The sequence below is a fragment of the Sminthopsis crassicaudata genome, chromosome 4 (assembly GCF_048593235.1).
Source record: "Sminthopsis crassicaudata isolate SCR6 chromosome 4, ASM4859323v1, whole genome shotgun sequence".
NCBI lineage: Eukaryota > Metazoa > Chordata > Mammalia > Dasyuromorphia > Dasyuridae > Sminthopsis > Sminthopsis crassicaudata.
This window is the reverse complement of record NC_133620.1, coordinates 383,309,639-383,336,812: the sequence shown is the minus strand read 5'-3', so window position 1 is coordinate 383,336,812 and position 27,174 is coordinate 383,309,639.

Here is a 27,174-nt window from a genome sequence, read left to right as displayed (position 1 = left end):
AAGTCTTCCAGAGCATATCCTCTAGTTTAAGGGTATCAAGGTATTCACCAAAAGGTGGAAGAGAGTAACAATAATCTCCTCTAAGAAGTTGTCATTCATCTACTGCTTGAAAATATCCAGTAAGGAAAAAAAAAAAAAAGTAAAATATCCAGTAAGGGAGAATTCACTGCTCTTTTGAGGAAGCCATTGCACTCTTAAAATGATCTGATTGTTGGAAGGTTTTCTTTAATCAAGCTTAAATTTGACCTTTTGTGATTTCTACCAATTGCTCCTATCTTCCCTTCTTACGATTGCTGGAAGGCCATTGACCACTCCATCTTAAAATTCCTAATAGAGGAGAAGAACATTGGCAGTCTTTTAACAAGTCATATCCTTTTTCCATATAATTTCAAATACTTGAAAATAGCTATCAAATCCTCACATACCCTTTTCCTTTTAGTCTTCTCTTCTCTAGACTGAATATGCCCAATTCTTTCAGCAGATCTTTATGTAGGTATCCCTCCCTCATTATCCAAGTCCATCTCCTCTATAGTTTATCAATGCTCTTCCTAAGAAATGATTCCCAGAACTTTTCAAAATACTCTGACTAGAGCAGAGTCTAGCAAGGATTCTTTGGATTCTGTATCTCTCTAATTGCAGCCCAAGGTCACCTTAGCTTATTTAGGTTTCAGGTCATATTTACGAACCATACATATTTTCAATTCAGTAAAACCACCAGATCTTTTTAATGTAATTGGTTTACTAGTTCTATCCTGACTTTTATTTGGGAAATTGATGATTGAACTCATACAGGACTATTATTAATGTTAAATTTCACACTATTAGGGTTGACTAAATATTCTGACCCAACAAGCTTTCTTTAGATCCTAATTTTTTCATCTCACATATTAGCTATCTTCCTTTGCCCTTTGTCATCAGCAAATTTCATAAACATGACTGACATTGGTGAATAGAAGAAATCAAAGCTATCAATAGTTTACATGAAAAATGCTTTAAATCATTGCTGATTAGAAAAATACAAATTAAAACAATTCTGAGATACCACCTCACATCTGTCATATTAACAAACATAACAGAAAGAAAATGCTGAAGATGTGGAAAAAGTGGAACACTGATGCATTGTCAGTAGAATTGTAAAGTAGTCCAATTCTGGAGAGTAATTTGCAACTATACCCAAAGGGCTATAAAGTTGTGCATATCCTTTGACCCAGTAATACAACTACCAAGTCTATCTCCTAAACAAATAAAAGGATAAAAAGGACCTACATGGACAAAAATATTTATGGCAGCTCTTTTTATAGTGCCAAAGAATTCTGAATTGGGGAAATGCTTATCAAAGGAGGAATGACTAAATAAATTATAGTAGGGAATAAAATACTATTGTGCTATAGGAAATGATGAGGAGGATAATTTCAGAAAACTCTGAATTCATGCAAAGTATAGTGAGAAGAACATTGTACAAATAATGATACCATTGTAAAGTACTAGTGAATATACAAATAATAAATTCAAAATTCTGTTCAGGAGCTCACTCACTTTTTCTAACATATAAGAAAATACATAAAAGATATCTAGAAGATAGGTAGATAAAGTATAAGGTCTCCAGGAGCCTCCCTGCTCAGCTGAATGAAGTAGCTAAATGGAAAGCTCAAATCCCTTAAACCCACCAGCCTAAATAGGGCCTCTGATAACAACTGAAAGCCCCTTTTATTCCAGGTGAGGAATTTGACTTTCAACCAGCCCCCAGTTCCCTTATAAATCAGCATGGGAGCTCCCACCCTGACTTGAACACCAAATCCAAGCTCCCCACTCTTTCCTTTTAATGGCTAGGCCTGCTTGATCCAGATAAGAACCCTATAAAACTGTACTCGAAACAAACCTGTTTTCATGGCTTCTGAATACCTTACCTATTGTGAATGTTTCTCTTTTTCCTCAATTAAGCTGGCTTGCTAGTTTCCTTTCTCTCTACTGAATCCATGATCTCCATGCTTTATTTTTCTACATTTTGGAATCCTTTAACTGCATTGATAGAGGGATATATACATGGCAAAGTGGAATAGAAATGGTGATGGTCTGGTTCTAGTCAGGATTTAAAAAAGAAAAAAAAAACTCTTTGCCATAAGACCCCAGGGTCCCAGGGCCAGATTCCAAGGTCCCCTGGGGATGAGGATCATAGACAGAATATATAAATATGATACTGTGAGGCATCAGACACTGTGATGAGATGCAGCATTTATATCAAGGTTCCAATTTGGATTCAAGTGTCTAACAAGACTTGAACTGGGGTCTTTCTGACTCCAAGCCTGGCCCCCTATCCACTGTGTCACTTCACTGCCTTATAATCATAGAATCCCACGTACAAACATATTTGTTCAAAGGACATTTGCCTGATTTGTTTATTATTCTTCAAATTTATGTTGCATTATTCCAGTAATTCTCCTTGAACTTGTAAAATCCCATCTGCTATCCCTTTGCTCTTCACTCCTTCTGATGGCAGAACTTGGTACAAAACTTCTAGGTGGTCATCAAGCTAAATAGGCTTCAGGAACCGAGTGTGGAGAACACAGAATTATCTGCAATATGAGCAGCTGCATACACTAACGGGAAACCCAAAGAAAATGGAACAAATTACACTTATTTAAATAGGTGCCTTCATTTTCAGCCAATCAGTAAGGCAAGAAGCATTTAATAAGTGCTTTCTGTATGCCGTCACACATTGTGCTAATTACTGGAAACATACACACAAAAATAAAGATAGTCCTTGTTCTCAAAGGGCTACATTCTGCAGACAAATATGTCCAACCAAAATATACATGGAATAGATGGAGTGGTTAGTAGATGGAGCCACCAAAGGGTAGCTAAGTGATGAAGGAGAGTGGCCCTGGAGTCAGAAAGACTCCTCTTCCTAAATCTAGCTCCAGAGGCTGTTAACTGTGTGACTCCTGGGTTTCTCTCAGTTCTCTCATCTGTAAAATGAGCTGGAAAAGAAAGCTCCAGCATCTTTGCCAAGAAAACCCTAAATAAGGTCACAGAGAGTTGAACGATGCTGAAATGACTCAAAATCAGCAATAATCCCAAAGGGTGATTGTGAGAAGGGCTGAAAAGTTAAGTTTCCACAGTATTGCAGCTTCGCAGTAGTGTGGCGTAGTGAGTACCAGGGACCAAGAGGTTTTCTGAACGTGAGGAAGGTTATGATTCCACAGAACAATTAAGTGATCAATAGAAGCCTTGAGAAAACAAGGAATTGGTGAGCTAGGAAGGCACAGGTGGATTCAGCCAATCAGAAAGAGCCTTGTGAGGGGGCAGTTGAGTGACGCAGAGGATAGAGTGCAGGCCCTGAAGTCAGGAGGACCTAGATTCAAATTTGGCCTCAGACACTTAACTCTTCCTAGTTGTGTGACCCTGGGCAAGTCACTTAACCCCAATTGCCGGAAGGAAGGAAGGAAGGAAGGAAGGAAGGAAGGAAGGAAGGAAGGAAGGAAGGAAGGAAGGAAGGAAGGAAGGAAGGAAGGAAGGAAGGAAGGAAGGAAGGAAGGAAGGAAGGAAGGAAGGAAGGAAGGAAGGAAGGAAGGAAGGAAGGAAGGGAGGGAGGGAGGGAGGGAGGAAGAAAGGAAGGGAGGGAGGAAGAAGGAAGAAGACAGGAGAGAGGAGAGGAGAGAAAGAAAAAAGAATCTTGTGGTTTTGAGAAAACCACAAACTTAAGCTAATAGCTCCTCTGGGCCAAACTAGTTGAGATCAATGAACTGACTTGATCAAATCACTATGCCTGCTTAATAGGCTAATTGTATTAAACAACACACCGAAAAGGAGGAATTTCCCGCCATTTTTGAACATGGGATGTATGATGAGGGAGGGGGAATATGTTTAGAATTTAGAATTTTGATTTAAATACACAAAACCCCAAAATTTAAGATGAAATTCTTTCTTTTCCTTCCTTCCTTCCTTGTTTCATTGAATGTCCATCTTCTTTCCTGAAAGAAAATGCTCAGTTTAACTGGGTAGATTTTTTAAGAGCCATCTAGATTATTCCTTTCCTAAACTTCACAGTATTTTATCCTCTTTGATAGAGGATCTTAACAAACGAAAGTAGGAGGAAAATATGGAAGTTTTATTGCTTAGAATTTTCCAGTCTATCAAAGGGAAACGGGATTTTAATTCCCCAAATCCAATCCTAGTCACCTAGGTGGCTCACCAGTTCTTGGTGAAGTGAAAGTCTTTTACAGACTTGAACCACTATCTATCCTCCCTAACCAGTTTCCTACCTTACCTGGGTTGTGCACTTACCTGACTGATATCAAACTTTTCTCAGCTGTTTTATCTCCCAAACTGGATTAATTTTCTATCTTTGCTAGCCCACTTTCTTTTTTGCTTTCTCTGGGTGTCTGTCTTTGGGAATTTATCCAGTGGAAGTAGGAGTTCCTGAGCCAAATCCAAGGACCATTGGAGAACTCTCTGGTGGGTGTCTGCCCAAGATTTCAGTACAGGAGAGACCCCTCAAAAACAGGAAATATCCCGGAATAAGTCTCCAGTGCTGAGGCAGTGAGTCTCAGGTAGATTAAAATCAGAGATTCTCAAGGTAAAAAGCAAAAAAAGGATTTATTACAATCTCACAGAAAAGGGCAACTGTTAACAGACAAGGTATCAGTAGAGAAGTGCAAAATGCAAAGGGTAAAACACAAGATTATATAGACCCAAATTGAAATCCCTTCTCTCCCTGATCTTTTCTCCCATTGTCTGGGAGTCCAGGTTTATACCCTAAATATGGAAATCTATCCCAGAAACAAAAGAATGCTAGTAAATAAAAACTCTTTCCCCATTAAGTACTTAAATGGTGGAGGGGGCTGGAGTGGAAAAACTTCATTCAAGACAATTGAAAGCTTGCAGCTTTTTAGTTATAGCTCAACTTGTTATTGCAAAGTCACCATTAGGGCATAGATCAAAACTACATTTCCATGAGAGATCTTCATTCAGTTTATTGCAGTCACTAGGAATGGTTCAAAATTCACAATAGTGAAAAAACTTACCTCTTTGGGTTTGACCGAATTCCAATTTCAGTATTTGACAGGAAGCAGCAGGGTATAATGGAAAAAATTCTTAGGCAGGAAACTTAGTTTTAGTCCTAATTCTTCCTTGAATTAAATGACCTTAACCTTCCTCTGTGTTAGTGTTATTATCTCTGGGGTGAAGGGATTGTCTTAAGTCTCTGCTTCTGGTCTGCTTAAGTCTCCCTTCCAGAACTGGCAATATATGAAACTTTATGAGTAGATGACCTCAAATATGCCTTTGAGCTTTCTAAAAAAAAATTGCTCTCTCCTATTGTTTCCTAAAATTTAAAATAAGAAAAGGATTCTATTCTTGTCCCAAACTATTCTGTGGCTCTTGAATAGCTGCTATACTTAAGACCCTCAGACTACTTGTGGTTTTACCCCCATGGGAACTTTCTTTTATTTGGTTCTGTGACTATTAAAGGTGAGAAGGGGTAAGGATGGCAGTAGCCTTCATGCTCTCTAAATGAAAAAGCCACTTCCAGAGAGGTTCATATGATACCTACCAAAAGAACAGCAAAAGTTTAAGACCTTTTTCCTTGTCTGAGAGTCTGAATAACTAGCCACCAATTCTTCAGATCCCTCACAGTATGAGTAGCATTTTTCCCCAAACATTCTCCATTACCTGCACACCAGAACCAGGTTCCCCACACCTTCTTCTCAAAGTCTGAACTGTTGAAGGGTGAGAGAAACCCTAACAGAGATGGGGTCCCCAATGCAGTTTTTTTTTCCAAAAGAATTTGCGGTCTCAATATCCAAGCCAGGTTTTTGGCAAATATGGGTTTATTTACACTGAGAAGCCCCTCAGGGGGCCAGTTCCTATCTTATGGGGTCCTGCCTCCAGTTTTCCCTTTAGAAGCTTTAGCCATTGACCAAAACTGAGAGTAATGAGAGCCATTGACCAAAATTTGTCTCTATCTCCCAAGTCACATCATAAAATATAAGGTCCAGATCTATGGTAGGATCTCCCCCATCTTCTCCAGGGCCATGATTAGGGACCTGTCCCAAACACTAGCCCTTTGGATGTCTTCCCCAGGCAATATAAACAGCATAGATAGAAGAATGCTGCTATTCTTTGTACTATTCTGTGGGATCCTGAAATTATTCAAGCTAAGACAAAAGGAAATTGTTCATATTGTTATAGGGATTTAATGATAATAACAACAGATAATTATAATAAAATAGTAATTACTAACATTTTCATAGCATTCCTTATGTGTCCAGTGACTATGCAGAGTGCTTTACAAACATTATTTGATCCTTCTCATAATCTGTAAGAAAGAGACTATTATCATCCTTGTCTTATATATGAAGCAACTAAAACAAACTAGTCAGGTCACACAACTAGTAAGTATTTGAGACTGGATTTGAATTCATGTCCCATGGACCATACTTGTCAAAGACAAAGAAGTGATTTACCATGTCCTTCTCCTATGGGTATAGAAGCATATTTTATAGAAGTATATTTTACCCAACAAGGAAATAAATAGAGATATCAATAAGTAAAAAGGAAAAGTCATATGGGCAGGGGGGAGAGGCACTAACAGAGGTGGTGATCAGAAACAAAACAGATTTTTGGGGGAAAGGATAAAAATGGTAAGAGAAGGATAAGGAGAAGAAACTAGGATATAGAGAAATGGGCAGTTAATAATCATAATTGTGAATGTGATTGGGATGAACTCATTCATAAAATGGAAGTGGATAGCAGAATGGGTTAGAAACTATAATCCAACAATATTTTATTTACAAGAAACACAATTGAAACAGAAAGACATATGGAAAGTTGAATTAAGGAGTTGGAACAGAATTTATTATCCTTTATAATAAGGTAAAAAAAAGAATGGGTATAGTCATGATCTTTGGAAAAGCAAAAGCAAAAGTAGACCTAATTAAAAGAGATAATCAGGAAAACTACATTGAATTAAAAAAGGTACCATTAACAATGGAGTAATGTAAAATAATTTATAGTAAATTTCTTTGATAAAGAATTCATTTCTCAAATATACAGGGAACTTGAATTTTTAAAAATAAGAGCCATATACCTATGTATAACAAAGAATACAAATAGGCATTTTCAGAAGAAATCAAAGTTATCTACAATCACAAAAATATGCTATAAAATCATTATTGGTTAGAGAAAAGCAAATTTGAAACAATTCTGAGGTACTACTTCAAACTATCAAAATTGTCAAATTAGCTAAAGTCTAACAGAAAAATAAAATGACAAACACTATAGGAGATATGGAAAAATAGGGATACTAATGAATTTTAAGTGGAATTATGAACTGATCCAGCCATTCTAGAAAACAATTTGGAACTATTCCCCAAGGACAATAAAATTATGCATACCTTTTAAGCCAGCAATACCACTCCTAGGTCTTTATCTTCAATTAATGAAAGAAAAAGGAAAAGAACCACTACATAGAAAAAGATTTATAATAGGGTATTTTTGGTGGCAAAGAATAGGAAATTGAGGGGATGAGTATCAATTAGGTAATAAGTAATCAAGTTGCAGTATATGATAGTGATGGAATACTATTGTGCTATAAGAAATGACAAGGGAACTGGTTTCAGAAAAATCTAGGAAATATATATGAACTGATGCAGAATGAAATGAATAGAACTGGGAGAATATTATATTTAGTTATAGCAATAATGTAACAAATATCAACTGTGAAAAATCTAGTTACTCTATCAATAAAATGATACAAGACAGTTCCAGAGGACCCATGATGAAAAATATTATACAGATCCAGAGAAAAAACTGATGAACTCTTAGTACTAAATGAAGTATAATTTTTTGTTTACTTTACTTTTTCTGCTTTTATATTTTATAACATGGCTAATAATGAAAAATGTTATGTATGATTTCACATATGTTAAATTGTTTGTCTTCTCCAAATGTGGAGGAAGGGCTAAAGGGAAGCAAAGAATCTGGAAGTCAAAATTGTTTTTTTTAAATGTTAAAAATAAATATATTTTTAAAATGTAGATATTTTAAAAATATATTTTAAAATGTAAAAAGCATAAGTGAAAAATCTTATACTTTAGTTAAAATAATCAATGTCAAAAGGAAAATGAGAAAAATTTGATTAGATAGCAGAGGGAAGATAATATTTTCCTACTATACTCTTTCCTCTTTAGGCCATGTCTGGACTATATTCAATTTTGGGTACCATATTTAGAAAGCACAGGGAAAAGCTGATGATAGTGCAAAGTGAAATATCCGGGATGAAAAAACTTTGCTGGAAATCATAGCCTACAAAGGTAAGTTGTAGAGACAAGGAGTGTTTTGACCAAAGAAGAAAACACTTTAGAGAGAACCTACCTCACTCTGAAATGAATGCTGAGGGGAAAGGGATATTTCCCTCAGTGGCAATCTTCAAATCAAAATATAGACACATTATATAGGAGATTTATGTTTAGATGTTATTAGTATTGTAAGGCTTCTCAGGACCTTCCAACTCTGAAAGTCTATAATTCAAATTTTAATTTTTTGCAATGGAGGGTAATGATCAGTACAACACCTGGGACTTTCACTGAGAATAGAAACTTAGTATCATATCATAATTTAGTCAAAAGGAAGGATCAAAAGATATTCTCTAACTCTCTTTAAGTGCAGAAAAAAATTATTTTAAGAGGAAGAATGGCCAATTGCTTCTCATCTAGTTCTCATCTTTTTATCATCTGGGTTTCATTCATATGCACAGATGTGGCAGATGGTGAGAGGTATGATTTTCTTCTCCTATTCCATCACCACTAATATTATTAATACATTTATGCTTAGAATCCTAGTGGAGACAGATGATAGAGGTAACTTTTGTAGCTGCATCAGATATAAAATTGGAAAAAAATGACAAATATTGTTATCCAACTATATAATGTATTTTTCTAATTAATCAGTGTGTATGTGTTTTCTGTGTAGGTATGGACATGCACACATACACACATACCAATTTTAAAAGATCTATGTAAAGACAGGATCAAAACCAATCCATCTCATTTAGCCATCCATATATTTATCAGGTGACATCATGTCTCAATCTATCAATTAATCAATCACTCAATCATAAACCTCAGGCTAAGTATGAAAACTCCTTAAGAACTGGATGAGATGTATTCCACAGGAAAGCTATTGCAAGTGGGTAAGGCACATAATTACACCTTGCAGAACTTATAATGATAAAATAAAAACTATCTCAAAACCAGAAAAATATTTAAAAGTATGTCACAGAGTAGAAAGGGGACATCAAGATCTGAGCCACTGGCCCCACAGGTTCAATCTATGAAAGGAGAAAGTGATTATAGTTCTAGGCTGTGGCAGAGAAGGGAGAGATTATTGAGGGTCATTATCCCTCCTGGCATGTCAGAGTTGAAGACTCAGGCTAATGTTACCTGTTGTACCTACCACCTCAAAGACTGAAGGAAGTTCCTAGAACAGCTCTATTCTTTTCCCAACTTGCTCTCTGGATGCCTGACTATTAGCAGACATTATATCATATTTTGCTTTCTTCTTTACCCAAATGTTTCTGGTAACTTCAATTTTACTTCAAAGAGACCAAAAATTACACTTGTTCACTATTAGGTTTGTGCCCATCAGACATTTTTTTTTAAATTGGTCTGAAATTGTAATTATTCTGCTTTTGGACTTTAGTTATGAAATGCCTTACAATGATGGCCCCAATTAGAGAGCAAAAATTCTCTAACAATGGGTTTTGGGATTGAGAACCTTTTTTTTTTTTTTTTTTTTTTTTTTTTTTTTAATAGTTCCTAGAACTATCCTTAAGCCCTCATGTCTACAATAAAGACACACCCAGAAACATAAGGACAAAGTTAACAAGTCTTTATGAGAAATAAAATTTGGTTCATCAAGTTCAGTCTTTTATGGAATAAAAAAAAAAACTTATTAGAAATGACTGCCAGTTGAAGTAAGGCAAAGGACTATAAAGACTGCCATTTTCTCCTGATCTTTTCTCTCAGCACTCTATGTACCATAACTAGTGCTCTCAATTAAAAAAAAAGTTCCATATCTCCTTGTCTATTGTCACTTCTCATGTACTCCCACTGAAACTTGGGTTTGAAGAAAGGAAACTATAGAAGTTGATGGCACTGTCCACCCTGCTTATACTGCCGGCTAATTGTCTCATTTTTTTTCTCAGAGTCCTCAAAACTCCTTCTGTACCAGATGAAATTCCATCCTACTTCTCTGATTTAGAGTTATCTTTCTTTCTTTCCACATATTGAAGAAATACAAATTCCCAGGGCCTTTCTGTACATTAGCAAGAGATAAATGTAAATAAAGACAGAAAGTCAAATATCTGCCTACTTTTTGGATTTTTTGTAACTAGGAACTCAGAGTGATTGTGATGACATTCCTGACTTTTGATATAAGCTCCCTAAAGCAACAAAGTGGGGGGAACTAGTTGGACTTGAGAGGTCATTATATTACCCCTATGATTAAAAAGAGCTGATTATATAAGTAGCCATGTTACAAAATTAATATATACCGTTAACTGTTGAAATTAATTAAATCTTTACTAATTATTCAGAAGTAAATAATTTGGAAATTTGGGGGTTTGATTGGTTGGTTGGGAATTTCTTTGGTGTTGGGAAATTGTAACCAAAGAGAGGCAATTTTTCTGGAGTCTATAGTGGCAGAGAATAACCTGGGAGAAAAAGAAGTTAAATGATTTTCCTTTGTCCTATATTCTGTATGATTATGAGGCTGGACTTAAAATTTAGGCCTTCCATGCTCCAAGACCCACCCACTAGCATTGTATCATGATGCCTCTCTTGGAGTTATTATTATTGTTGGCATATATTTGTTGTTGTTGTTGTTGTTGTACCCAACCATTAGAAATGCTAGATAATAGAGTTCTGGTTAATATATTGTTGGATAACAGAGTTCATCACACTGTGGGACAAGGCTGAGCATTCATCATTAAATAGATTACTTGTGGCAGGAACACCATCTTCAAAGGAATAAGATGGGAATAGCCTTGGCTGTGCCTTAATGAGTTTGGTTATCCAGAAACCTGAATTTCCATCTCATAAATAATAAATGGTCTTCAATATGCTAATTCCAACTTCATTTTCAATTGCTCATTTTAATCTTGTGAAGAAAATAATCAAGGAAAAAAAAAGGAAAAATGTGAACATCTCTTGAAAGTATGCTCTAGCTGATCCAACCTTTTGCATCCCATTGACTGCAAGTTAATCTCCTTTTTCTATTCTCTTTCCCCTAACATCTAGCTGGTAATAAAAGGAAAGGTTATTTTTATTCAGTTTTAATTGAATGAAACATTGCTGTGCCTATTTTACATTTATGGTATAGCAAAATAGAACATCTAGTTCTAGTAACAACTCTGATATATTCTTTATCAGGTCAGTCTATTTAGAGTTTCTTCTTCAGTGGAATAGAGTAATGATATCTGTTATTGATGAATCTTTAAAAAGTAAGATAATTACATCCTCTGAGAAAGGCAGAATAGTGTAGAAGGATTGGCTTGATATCACGAAAATCTATAATATGTGCTGTGAGAAATATATGCTGAAGATTCCTATAGCTATGAAATCATAGGTCTGGACCAAAAGAAATGTATTACCATGATGGTAAAGCAGTGTAGGTTTCCTCAGACCGCCTTCTTCTCTGAGATGTATGATTACTGATTCTTAAAAGAAATAGAAGTATAGAAAAAAAAGTTTTTTGTTTTTGTGTTGTTTTTTTTCCAGAGCAGAGCTGTTGGCAAGAGGAATCTTTGAAATCACTGTCTTCTGTTTACCCAGAGAACTCACAAATTCTCAGAAAGGCTGAAGTGGTTTATAGTAGAGGAAATAACTTTTTTCTTTCTTTTTTATACTCTCCTTGACCCCATCAATTCCCATGGGCTCAATTACCATATCTATGCAAATGATTCCCAGATCTACATATCCAGCCCAAATATCTCTTCTGAGATCCATCCCTGCATCACAAAATATCTATTAGAAGTGTCAAAGTGGACTTAGAGTGAGCATCTCAAACTCTATGTTTCCAAAACAATTCTTTATGTTCATCCCAAACCTACCTCTATTTTAAACTTCCTATTGTTGTAACAGGATTTTTTACAAAATAATATTTATTTCTAAAATTATAATCATAGATATACATATTAACACTCTCCAACATGTGGAAGGCATAATCCCACTCTCATTTTGTATTGCCTCAGTCTCTGGGGAAAGGCTAGCTAGAGGGTTAGATTTACAGCTTAGTTCAAGAGTACAGGGCCAAATCCAAGACCAAAAACTCATGGTGTGTTTAGGTTTCATATAGAAGCTACCACCATCCCACTATTTTTTTAGTCATTCAGGTTTGCCATTCTGGCAAACTTGCCCCACAGATCTAATCAGATACCAAATTTCTATAACATCTTCCTAACACAAATTCCCTCCTCACCTCTGCCTTTTAGAATCTCTGATTTTTCTTCACAGGTTCAGCTAAAACCTTTACTTATTCCTCTCATGACTATTCAAATCTTTCAAATTTATCTTATATTTTCATATATATATTTTTTTTTCTGTACATGTTCATATGAATACATGTTGTCTTCCTTATTAGAATAAAAGGTTCTTTTTTTTGTGACAGATGTTAGTATTTTTTATTTTTTTATTTATTTTTTATTATATATATATATATATATATATATTTTATAATATTATCCCTTGTATTCATTTATTCCAAATTACCCCCCTCCCTCTATTCCCTCCCCCCGACGACAGGCAATACCATACATTTTACATGTGTTACAATATAGTCTAGGTACAATACATGTGTGTAGAATATCATTTTCTTGTTGCACAATAAGACATTAGATTCCGAAGGTACATGCAACCTGGGCAACAGATATTAGTGCTAACATTTTCATTCCCCTCCCAGTGTTTCTTCTCTGGGTGCAGCTACCCCTGTCCATCATTGATCAACTGGAAGTGAGTTGGATCTTCTTTATGTTGAAGATTTCCACTTCCATCAGAATACATCCTCATACAGCATTGTTGTTGAAGTGTACAGTGATCTTCTGGTTCTGCTCATTTCGCTCAGCATCAGTTGATTTAAGTCTCTCCAGGCCTCTCTATATTCCTCCTGCTGGTCATTTCTTACCAAGCAATAATAGAATAAAAGGTTCTTGAGGGCAGGGAATATTTATTTCACTTTTGTCTTTCTATCTCCAGGGCTTAGTACAGTTCCTTGAATATTGTTAATATTGAATAAATGCTTCTTTAATTGTTTTATTGATTACTGCTCTAGCTCCAGGCTTTCATGAAATCTCTCTAAAAATAAACTAGGACTTCAGAAATTCTTAGATTATTTGGGTGGTTGACAAGTAGAGTAGTCATGCAGTAAGAAATATTGGTCCTTTGAAATAGATCACCAGCAATGGAAAGGGAGCAAAAATAATTGAAGGTTACAGGGTTTCAGTCAGGAAGCTCTGGGTTCAAATTCTGCCTTTGACACTTATGTCACTTATGTGATCATGGACAAGTCACTTAAATCTTCCTAAGAGCTAGGTTCCTAATCTATAAAATAGGTGTGATGATACCTATTTCACTGAGAAATTTGCTTTACAAAACTTAATGTGTTACATAAATGTCAGCTATTAATAATTAGTGGTTCACTTGACCATTCAAAAATCATTAGACCAACTTCCATCAATAAATCAGGTAAGAAAGCCTGATGAAGCAACATGTCTATGTGAGGAAGACAGAGAAGGCAGCAAGTGCCAGGGGAATCAAAACAACAGCTCCTCAAACCCCACCTCCCCTTGGACTTTGATGGAAATATTCCTGTTGTTCAAGAACCCCAGAATTTACAGATTATCAGTGATCATGGAAGGAAGAAGGGGCCAAGCATCCTTATTATTACTATGGACCACTGATCAATTGCCAGTAGTGTGCAGGTAAGCCTTGGGGTCCCAAGAATATACTACCTGCCTCTACACCACCTTGCTTCCAACCTGGACCACATACGATGTATAGGGGAGCAACCATGTGATGGTATGACTTATCCACAGCCACTGAATGAATAAAAAAGTATTTATTAAACATTTACAAGGTGACAAACACTATGAGAAGTACTGGGGATTCAACCAAAAAGAGCGATATCCCCTGCCCTCAGAGAATTTATATTCTAATTGAAGACAACACATATTAGGGAACTAGAGTTGGAAATGTAGGTCTGAGAATTGCATAGTTTGGAGATCTCCCAAAAGGGATGTAGCATCCTGGTTCTGGGCAATAAAAAGGGAAAGCTCACTTAATTAGACTCTGGGATTGAAGGAAGTAGCGGCCTAAGTCAGATGGAGGGTGGAGGAGATCCAGAAAAGAAAATTCTTGCCATCAAAAATGCTGGCATTGTCATAGGAAAGAACATAGTTTTGTTAATAGGAACGATATTAGAGAAGATGCATTAGAGTGTGCATTGCTACTGTACCAAAAAGCCTTTCCATAAGACTTATAGCTAAAACCTCTTATTTGTATTATTTCATACTATTAAATTCCCTTGAGAGCAGGGACTATCTTGCTTTTATAATGATCTCACCAGCACTTAAAGTATTGTTTTGTACATAGTGAGTGTTAAATAAATGTTTTCTTATTTATCCTATTAATTCTGCATTCTACATATACATATATATTTTTAAATTTGGGGCTAATAGTTTCTTCTCATCCTCTCCCCCCAATTATTCAGCTCATATAATAACATTTTGTTGATAGAAGAGAAAAGATAATTGCATCCTTTAACTTGTTTGGAACAAATTCATGTTTCTTTCTTAGTAGAGAAAGGTTTATAAATCTAAGATCTTATTTTCCATTTAAATTCTGCTTTGGATTGAATCACTCTCTTTATATTTTTCTGCATTATTTTGCTATCTTAGAGAAATAGTACAATATTTTGTAGAAAAGTATATTGATTTCTTGAGATTATCTGATATGTTTTTTTGTCTTTAATTCTGTTTCTTTTGATTATTTTCATCCACTTGGCAATCCATTCAGAGATGGGGCAATACAAATGTTTTATTGGGCTATTTAAGAGGCATGAGGCTGAAAAAACACTGCAAACGGTTCTAATAGGCCATAAAAAATACCTTTCTTGAAGGGTATGGAAGCTTTGGGAAAGATGAATATCCCCAGTCAGGTATCTCATGATATATATGTTCACAATTCTTATAAAACAGTGAGAGGTAAAAATAGAAAATATTCTGAGGGAGCCTTGAGACTCCAAAATACAAGTCCCTTTGAACAATGTCTTTATTAACAACCAAAATTCTCCAAGATCCCTCCCCCTTCAGCCATGACAGATGTCTTTGAGAGTCTCTCCACAGTGGGGAAGAGTTCTAAAGTCTCCTTCCTGCACTTTCGTGGAGTTTATTGGAACTAAACAAGTTGCTTCCATTGCATTTATCAAGCCAGAAGTAATTGGAAACAGCAGGTAACTGTGCCTTAGCAACTGTAAGGGGTTTGTTTGCCAATTGATGCATGGGGTGCTCAGGGTGGTAACTTCTATTATAACTACTGGGAGGTAGTTAGGTGCAGCAAATCCCCAGCATGTCAGGGGAACTGGATCACTAAATCTTAAGCTTATTTTCATCAACTGAGGAAAGAACTGTGTGGAACCAACCAAGAAAATTCACTTTCAGTTCACACTTTTTGGTTAAATATGTATTGGAGAAATAGATTATTTGTAAATTGAACGAAATATAACACTTTTTAAAGAAAGTTTTTTAAACAAAATAAAAGCTTGTAATAGAAAAAAAAAAGAGTTCAACCTGAAGCAACCATTTGCAAAACTTTATAGGGGAAACTGATAGAAGAGTATCAGGGTTACCATATGAAAATTACAGATAGATAAGTAGCGGAGGAAAAAAAATGTGAAAGTAAGTTTGCTCATAGAGCTAGTGATTTTTTATGTAAATATTTACACTTCAGAAATTGGTCAAGATACAAGTAAGGTCTTGATTGTTTTGTTGATTGTTTAGATTTAAGAAAGGCATGTATAAAATATTAATAATGCAGATTAAACTTAAAAGTTGTGTCTTGCACACATTTTTCAGAGCCAGTTATTAAATATTAACCAGAACACATCTTAGATCTCAATATGCTTACTGTTTATTGATTTTAGAAAAATCTTTATATTTAGTAGATTAAAATGTCACCTAAAAGGCTCTCTTTGAAAAGAGATGCCTTCCATTTATTTAGAGGTCTAAATTCCATAAGATTTCAGTGACCTCCTGATCATTACTATCAAACAAATTAGAAAACAAAGATATATTCTCTTCAAAATTATTTTGAGTAAACACTTGGAAAATTTTGTGCTGTACTAACTCTTTACACTGAAAAAACTCCACAATAATAAGAATGTCTATTATCCAGATTATGATACATAATTGAATGAAAAATCTATGCAGCTTATCACAAACATCTTAGTCAGGCACTGCTAATAGAAAGCTGGGTTTAGAATTAAACAGAAAAGAGTAAAATAGGTCACCTTAAAGAAATTATAGTTCTTTGAATTACTCCAAGGTTCTCCCAGAAACAAAGGTCCATCTTTTAAATATTAACATTCCTCTTATAATGGTTATAAGTCATGAAATACCATGAATTTGGGGATCACCCAAAGGGTGGAATACATGGTCGACATAATTTGGCAGCAAGCTATTACAGATGGAGAATTGTGTAACCCAATAAACATTGCCAAAGAAATATATGATTGGTCCTGCTGTAAGGTGAAGAATACCTCATGGACAGCCTATGTACACCAACTTATGTCAAAACTTTTTTTGTATGATCTAGATATGGCTCTTGGGCCATAGTTTGCCAGTCATTGGGCTAGAGGAAGGCCCCTAGCTTATTGAGCATATCTCCTGTGACATATATGTATATATATATATATATATATATATATATATATATATATATATATATATATATATATATATATATATATATATATACACATATGTCATGTATGTATATATATATATATTTAAAGGCTAGCATGGTCTAGAGTTCTACATCTTAGGCTGGCATAAATGGGTCATGATCTGCATCGTTAATAGGAGAACCTCCATTTTTGAGATTATAGATTCACTGAAGGATCCAAGCTTCTCTCAGTGTTTCAGTATTGGCTAAGAATCATGGAATTCCATTAGCTCTGGAAGTTTGATTGCCAAAGGGCAATTGTAGCAAACATAAAGGGCATCACGTGGGAGAAATGGCTGCATCAATTAAGCATTCATGCATTCTACAGGTGAGTCAACCCCGTCAGAAAAACAAAATAAATGGTTAGAAGTTTGGGGGAAAGGGCTGGGTTGATCAGGAAAGACTGTAGAATAAGAGGTGGGACTTTAGGTGAACTAAAAGGAGACAAGAAATTCTAAGAGGAAAGGACTACCTTCCAGGTAGCACTTTCAAATGCCTTTGTAAAGGTGCAAAGAAAGGAGATAGAATGTCATGTGTGAGAAATTCAAGATCACTGTAGCTGAATTACAGAGGAATAATGTATAATAACATTGAAAAGGTAGGTTGGGAAACAGGTTGTGTGGCATTTATTAAATTTGAGAGAATCAGATCTATCCCACCCCATCAGGGAAGCTCATACTCCTTGGAAAGGAAGTCAAAGAGTAACTCTTTAAACTTTGGATGAGAGAAAAGTGATTTTTAATATTTTATTGTATTTTATTGTTTTTGTTAAATATTTCCCAATTAGATTTTTGTTTTTTTTTTTAAATTATTGCTTATTTTTAACATTTAAAAAAATTGAGCTCCAAATTCCCTTCCTCCTTTCCAACATCTCTATCCTTCATTGAAAAAACAAGCAAAATGATACCAATTACACATGTGGCATTATGTAAAACATTTCCATATTAGTCATATTTTTTTTAAGTAAAAAAGTGAGAAAACTAGTCTCCAACTTGCACTACAAACTACAAATTTGTCAGGTCTCTTTTTTGGGGTAGCTAGCTTTTTTTTTTTTTTTTTTTTTTTTTTTTTTTTCTTTCATCATGAGTCCTTTGGAGTTATCTTGAATCATTGTATTGATCAGAGTAATCAAATCTTTCATAGTCGATAGTCATGATAACATTGCTGTTACAATACATAAGGATTATTTTTTGCATTTTTCATCAGTTAAATAGGTCTTGCCATCTTTTTTCTGAAACTACTCCCTCATGATTTTTTCTAACACTATCATATTCCATCCTAATCAAGTGATAAAACTTGTTCAGCCATTCTCCAATTAATGATCATCACCTTGATTTCTAAAGCTTTGCCACCAAAAAAGAGCTGATATTTATATATTTTTGGTACATATAGGTCCTTTTCCTTTTTATTTACTTATTTTTGTTTTTGATGCTTTGGGGATTCAGACCTAGTAGTGATATTGCTAGATGGAAAAATTTTGCTCATTTTTCTGAATTTGATTATTCCCTATATAGTTGAGAAATGAGCTCTTTGTCAGAATAGTTTGCAATAAAAATCTTTTATATTACTTTTTTTGTCTATAGTGCCTCTTAGCAAAATGTTGCTTCCTTGATTATCTACTTTAATTAGGTCTATTTTTGCTTTTGCTTTGTCTGAGATCATTGTTCCCTATGCCTTTTTTACTTCAGCTAAAGAGTGATAGATTTTGGGTCAGCCTCCTCCCCCTTTTACTCTGTGTCTTTCTGTTTCAGGTTTATCTCTTATAAACAATAAACAATATATTGTTGGATTATGGTTCTAATACATTTTGCTATCATTTCCATTTTATGTATGAGCTCATCCCATTCACATTCACAGTTGTGATTGCTAATTGGGTTTATCTCCATCCCATTTTCTTTTGTTTATCCTTTTCTTCTTTCTCTCTATGTCGTCCCTCCTCAAAAATGTGTTTTGCTACTGACTACTGTCTCCCTGAATCTGCCCTCTTTTTTATTAACCCCCTTCTTTTTTTAAATCCCTTTTTCCTCCCATTTATATACCTCTTACCTGCTGTAAAATAAGATTTCTATACTCAGCTCTTTGTATCTCTGTGTGTGTGTGGTTTTTATTCTTCCCTCTTTGAACCAATTATCATAAAAGCAAGATTTAAGCTTTGACTATTAATCCTCATGTACACATATTCCCTTTCATGATAAAAAACTCTTCTTTGTACATCTTTTACATAAAAAATTCCCACTAATCCCACCTACCCTACATTTCCCTTCAATTATAAAAGCTCTTCTTTTATATGTACTTTTATGTGAAAAAATATTTCTTATTCTTCTCCCTTCCCTCCTCCCAATGCATCCCTGTTTTTAATTTTTTTTCTTTTTCTGGTGAGATCATTCCAACATAATCAACCCATACCCATGCCCTTTGATTCTATGTATATGTCCTCTAATTGCCCTAGCAATGCTGTCATATATATGTAACATCTTCCTAAAGAGTTAACATTGAGTCCCTTATGATTACTCTTTCATGTTTACCTTTTTTTTGTTTACTTTTATGAATCTTTCTGTTTGAATATCAAGTTTTTTTATCATGTTTTTTTAAAATCAGGATTACTTGAAAATCATCAGTTTCATTAAATATCTATTTTTTTTTCCTTGAAAGACTGTATTCAGTTTTGCTGGGTAAGTGGTTCTTGGTTGTAACCCTCGCTCTTTGGAATATCCTATTTCAAGCCTTCTGCTCCATTGTGGAAGTTGATAAATCTTGTGTGATCCTGACTGTGACTCCATGACATTGAAGTTTTGTTTTTTTCCCCTTGATTCTTGCTATGTTTTCTCCTTGCACTGGGAGCTTTGGAATTTGGCTATAATATTCCTAAGAATTTTCATTTTGGCACCACTTAGGACATGATCAGTAGTTTCTTTCCATTTCTATTTTATTCTCTTGATCCAGGATATCAGGGCAATTCTCCTTGATAATCTCTTGAAATGTGATGTCTAGTCTCCTTTTAAAAATCATGGCTTTTAGGTAGCCCAATAATTCTTTTATTATTGTTATTATTATTATTATAGCTTTTTATTGACAAAACATATGCATGGGTAATTTTTCAACATTTACCCTTGCAAACACTTCTGTTCCAACTTTTCCTCTCCTTCCCTCCATTCCCCCCCACCATGGCAGGTAGTCCCATACATGTTAAACATGTTAAAGTATATGTTAAATACAATATGTGTGTACATTTTTATACAGTTATCTTATTGCACAAGACAAATAGGATTTAGAAAGGTAAAAAAAATCCTGGGAAGAAACAAAAATGCAAGCAAATGACAACAGGAAGAATACAAATGCTATGTTGTGGTCTACACTCATTCCCAGTGTTCTTTCACTGGATGTAGTTGGTTCTGTTCATCATTAATCAATTGGAACTGAGTCAGATCCCCTCATTGCCAAAGATAGCCACTTCCATCAGAGTTGATCCTCATATAGTATTATTGTTGAAGTGTATAATGATCTCCTGGTTCTGCTCATTTCACTTTGCATCAATTCATGTAAATCTCTCCAAGCCTCTCTGTATTCATCCTGGTGGTCTTTTCTTACAGAACAATAATATTCCATAACATTCATATACCATAATTTACCCAACCATTATCCAACTGATGAGCATCCATTCAATTTCCCATTTCTAGCCACTACGAAAAGTAGCCCTATAATTCTTAACTCATCTATCTTTGATCTGTTTTCTAAGTCATTTAATTTTCCTATGAGATAGTTTGTATTTTCTTTTATTTTTTCATTCTTTTCCTTTTGTTTTATTCCTTTTTTTGGTTTATTCCACTTGCCAAATTCTAATTTTTAAGATATTATTTTCCTTGGTGGGCATTTGTATCTCTTTTATATTTGGCCAATACTGCTTCATTACTTTTTTAATTGGTTATTTTCTTTATCATTTTCCATGTTTCTTTCATTAAGCTGTTAATTCTTTTTTATAATTTTCTTGTCTAATCTTCATAATTCTTTTTCTCAGTTTTTCCTCTACCGTTTTTGTCTCTCTCTCTCTCTCTCTCTCTCTCTCTCTCTCTCTCTCTCTCTCTCTCTCTCTCTCTCTTTTTTGACTCATCCAGGAATTCTTGTTAGTATCCAATGAATATATATATATATATATATATATATATATATATATATATATATATATATATATGTATATATATATATATATACACATATTTTTTTCTATTGAGGCTTTTTTTGGTAATTGTTTTCATATTTTCATATTCTGAATTTGTATCTTGATCCTCTCTGCCCCACAGTAGATTTCTATGGACAAGTTTTATTTATTTGTTTATTTTTGTTTCACTTATTTTTTACTCTATTTTTTACTGAACTTTTTTTTTTTAAATTAAGGATACCTTCTTCCAGGTTTTAGGCTTTTTTCATGCTTCTGTTTCCAGAACTACTAGTGGGGGGGGCGGTCTACAAGTTTTCAATGATATGATCCAGGGAGAAGAGCTTTCATTCCTCTTCTAGTCTGTGCTCAGGCCAAGAAGATGCCCTGCTCTCCTGCAATTGCAAGTGCTGGTAGTCCTCTTGGTCCTGGAACAGCATCCAGGGCCCTGGTCTCTGGTTACTGACTACAAGTACTTCTCTCTCCCCCGGAGCTGTAACCCAGAACTGCATATGGATAGTAGAGTTCCCACAGCACCCAGTTCTGCACCCAGTGTCAGCAAAGGCTCTCTTCTTGTATCCTGCCTAGTCAGACCCTTTTACTGTCTCTGGGCTAAGAGCCCCCAGAGCTACCATATTTAAGGTCCATCAGTGGTGTTTTCCCTAGCCCCACAAACCTACCAGAGTGTCATAGATCTCTCTTTTGCTGACTTTCTAAATTGTCTAAAGCTGAAAACTGTCTCCCCTGACTTTCTGTTGGCTCTACTCCTCCAACATTTAATTTGAGATATCATTTTCAAGTTATTTGCTGGAGATTGGGGGAGTTCAACTAAGTTGTGGGCTCTCCTCTGCTGTCTTGACTCTGTAGCTCCTACTACCTTCCCCCCAAAGAAATTTAACATTCCTTATGACATCTCTCAATGATATTACACCAAACCTGGGCATTATAATTCCAGAAAAAGAATTAGCTATGATATAATTCATTAAAGCTACACTCCAGAGATAAGATAACATCTTTTTTTTTCAACAACAGAGCTAACCTCAAGGCATAGAATTTGTGTCTTCTGTAAAAGATAGATATTGAAAATGCCTTAAGAAAAAATGTAGTTTAGTATTTAGAATTTAGTCTTTATCTGTATCCTTGTTCAAACTTCAAATTTTACTGCCCAAATTTTGTTGCTAAATTATTTGTATGACTGTAAAGGGAGTATTTGCAGGTGTGGGTGCTTACCTCATGAAGCAAAAACACTCAACAGTAATGTCTTTCCAAAGAGTCAGGTGCTCGAGAGATTGCATGAAGTCTGAAGTTAGCTAACAAAGTCCTACATTTTACCTTCAGCTCACATTACCACGGGGGCATCATTCTGATCCTAATACTGGCAATTGAGAATTGAGGCATAAATTAGGCATCACTTTACAGTACAGCAGAGCTACAACCTAGGCCCCAAAATAGTCTAAAAGCTTTTTTCTTATATTGTAAAAATCAACCTTACAATGAAGGCAATGTGTTTTAAAGATTACCAAAGTAGCCTCACAATTGAGAAGACCTGGGTTTAAGTCTCAACTCTAACACATACTGATATTTTTTTTTGGACAAATCATTTAACCCTGGAGTTAATTAATCAATAAACATTTAATAAGTACCTATTATGTCCCAAGCACTTTGTTAAGTCCTGGGAATACAAAAAGATATGAAAGACAGTTCCTTGTCCTCAAAGAGCATACTCTTTAATGGGGGGAGACAATGGGTAAACAATATGTGGAAAGTAAGCTATGTATAAGATAAAAAGAAAATAATTAACAGAGGGAAGACGTTAGAGTTAAAAGAGCTTAGGAAAGGTTTCCTATAGAAGGTGGTTTTTTTTTAAATTGGGACTAAGTGAAAACTGGGAAGGTCAGTAGTACAAGCTGAGAAGGGAGAGCATTCTGGGATGAGGTTCAGCCAGAGTCAATGACTAGAGCCAAGGAATAAAGTATCTTTTTTGTGAAATAATGACCTTCTCACATACATACACTGCTGAGAAGATGCTGCTCTGTATTTGCAGTGGAAATACACGAAAACACAAATCCACTCCAAAAACAGTCCTTTCAGATACGGTGAATGAACAGGCAAGGTAACATCATCCTTGAAAGTTTTGTGGCACAGATGGGCCTAAAGATTTTTGGAAAGAGTGGAACCCAGCTTTTTTATGGTACATATTTGAGCCAATAATTTGATGCCTCTATTCTGAATAATAAATTATGCACAGAACAAGGGAGTGTAGTAAAACTTCATAATAAAGGAAATTAAAAAGAGACAAAGCACAGTTGAAGTCAGAAGACCTGAGTTCCATTCCTAGATATACACTGTATTATCTAGCTGTGTGACCTTTAACAAGCTACTTAACACTATTTTGAAGATTGTCAATAAGTCTGTTTTCTCATCTGAAAAATGAAGGGGTTGAGTAACATGATTTCTACTATTCTTTCCATATCTAAAATTCTATTTTACAGAGTCATCAGAAAATCAAATGCAAAAATATATACCCAAAAACATTTTTAAAACTAAGGTTTTGTGTTAATGTTAGGTATTATTATTATTAAGCATGCTATTATTTTTAATGTGGTATCTTTTAAGCCTCTCCTGTTGAGATACTCAATTTAAAAGATAGGAATTAAATAAGAGTTGAATCCTTTCTTTTTTCTGCTACTCTCCTATCACTTGCCATGGTGGGATTCAATTAAATTTATTTTTCATTACATATAAATTAGATGATTTCAAGCCTAGAATCAGAAAGATCTGAGTTCAAATCCAGCCTCAGATACTAGCTATATGACTCTGAGGAAATCACTTAATCTTGTTTGCCTCAGTTTTCTCATCTACAAAATGAGCTGAAGAGGAAAATGGAAAGACACTCCAATATCTTTGCCAAGAAAACCCCAAATAGGGTCATGAAGAGTTGGAAATGTTTGAAAAACAACAACAAAATGTAAAAATCATTCTGGCAAGCACTTTGAATATTTTTTTAAAGTGAAACAATTCATAATTTCTGCCTTAAAAGAATATACAAATAAGAGGGGCAAGCAAATGCATAAATAACTATAATCTAAAATGCAAGTGCATAATAATTATACTAACTCATATCTATATAGCATGTACAATATTATAGAGCATTTTACAGTTATTATTTCACTTGGGCTTGATAATAAGCCTGTGAAGTAAGTGATATCATTTCCATTCAACTTTTGGAGTTTCTATATTCTTTTGGGAGTCCTGGATGTCTGTCTTATCCAGTATCATTGAATAGTAGTTAAGAGTGAGCTAGAGGAAGAGTTCAGTGACCGGTCATCATCCCATTCTGGTAAAATACATTGGCATTTACTCATTGTTGTGCTAAAATAGTTTGATTTTACCCAAATAATCCCAGAATTAGGAGAATTTAGTAGAGGGTAAATATTTATTAAGAATCTAAAATGTACCAGACATTTTTTCTTTTTTTTTTTAAGTAGCTTTTTATTTTTCCAAACACATGCAAAGGAAGTTTTCAACATTCATCTCTGCAGAATTTATTTTCTCCATCTTTTCTCCACTCACCCCTTCCCTAAACATCAAGCAATCTAATATAGGTTAAACATGTGTAATTCTTCTAAACATATTTCTGTATCATCATACTGCACAAGAAAAATCAGATCAAAAGGGGAAAAATAGAGGAGAAAGGGAAAAAAAACAAATTAACAATCAACAATAATAATAAAAGATGAAAATACTATGCTTTGATCCACATTTAGTCTCCATAGGTCTTTCTCTGAATGCGGATGACTCTATCCATCACAAGTCTATTGGGATTGCCTTGAATCCTCTTATTGTTGAAAAGAGCTAAGTGATAATTGCTTTTTCTCACAACAATCATACAAGATAGATGTTACAGGCTTACCTCAGAGATATTGTGGGTTTGGTTCCAGATCAATCACCACAATAAAGTGAATATTGAAATAAAGCAAGTTGCACAATTCTTTTTGGTTTCTCAGTATATATACAAATTATGTTTATGCCATACTGGAGTCTATTAAGTGAGGAATACTATTATGTCTAAAAACAATGTACATACCTTAATTAAAAGTACTTTATTGCTAAAAATAAAAAATTAAAAAAAAAACTAACCATCACCTGAGCCTTCTAGCAAGTTGTAATCATTTTGCTGGTGGTGAATCTTGCCTTGATGTTGATGACTGTTGATTGTTCAGGATGATAGCCTAGCTTTCAGCCTTCCTTGGCTTTCAATATGCCTCCTTTGATAAACTTGACCTTTTCTAGCTTTTCATTTAAAATGAGAGATGTAGGACTCTTTTTTCACTTTAACACTTAGAGACCATTAGAGGGCCTAATTTGATATTGTGTCTCAAGCAATAGGGAGGCCCAAAGAAAGGGAAAGATAGAAACCATTGGTCAGTGGTTATTTATTGATTATTTATTGATTAAGTTAGCTATCTTAGAAGCATATAGTTTTTGGTACCCAATACTAATACAATAATTATATCAAAGATCACTGATGACAGATATAATAATAATTTTAAAATTTGAAATATTGCAAAAGTCACCAAAATGTTACACAGAGACACAATGTGAGCACATGCTGTTGGAAAAATGGAACTGACAGACTTACTTAATGGTGGGTTGACACAAACCTTCAGTTTGTAAAAATGCACTATCTGCAATGCACAATAAATTGAAGTGCAACAAAATAATATGATCCCTATTTTACAAATGAGGAAACTGAGATACTTAGCAATTAAGTTACTTGCCCAAAGTCACATAGTAAGGATCTGAGATTTGAAATAAGGTCTTCCTGATTCCAATCCCAGTGTTCTGTCCATTTGCCCACCTAACTGCCCCTAATAATAGACTTAAAAATAATCAAGAAAATCTTTGTTCAAGTTCTATCTTACTTAACTCTCTAAAGCCTAAGTATCTATAAAATAAAATAAAAATAAACTTGCCTAGCTCAAAATGATTTTGTATCAACTATGGATGTATGTGAAATTTCTTTGTAAATTATAAAATATTATACAAGATGTCTCACAAACCTTAATTCAGTTTTAGCTTAATTCAATTAAGCTCAGCATACATTTATTAAATATCTCCTATATGCAAAGTATTATGTTAGACACTAAGGATATAAAGATGAAACAACTTACAATATTTGCCTCAAAGGAACCTACCAATGGGAGAGCAAGCTTACATATAATTGTATTAAATTATATCCTATGAAATAGAATATAAAATAGATGTGTTTTAAGCTTTAATTTAAAACTGCACTGTTTTGGGGACACCCTATGTAAGGGAATCTATATTTCTCTTTACATTTTTCTCTAGTCTGCTCCCATCTCCTTACTTTTGTCCAAATTATCCAAATTGGTTGTATAGATTTCCACAATTTAGTAGGTTATCATTTAGTCAATTGCTGCTTCAGGGCACTTACTGGTCCCCCAATCTGAAAGAGTGAATGCAACTTTCAAAAGTGTCTAATTCATACATAGGTTATAATTTATGATTTGGACAAATCACACTAAAATTGAGATTCAACAGTGCTTCAGTATTTATGACTCATGCTTCAGGGCAAGGTACAGCCCCATATTCTAGGAGCTCAGTAGTTAATCATGATAATGCACAAGTTAATTGAAGGCAAGACACTACTTCTCTCAAGGAAACATGGTAGTGAGCTGCTAGCTCTGCATGAAATTTCTATGATGATGCTAAAGCAGATTGAAGACCAATTTGCAAGATGTTATTTGTATTGTTTGCTACAATTACTATAATCCATTTGTCTGTAAATGTGCCTTCTGTTGTTATTAGATCATTAACCTTAACAATGGCAACATGCTCCCAGTATGTAATTCAATTAAAGCACCACACAGGGTGAGACTGAAGAGCACATACAATGAGAGGAAAGCCTTTACTGCTTTTGCCTTATTGGTTACTGAGAATTCAGATCCAGCAAGCATTTATTCAAATTATATTGTGTTCTGGGAAATGTGTTGGGGACATGAA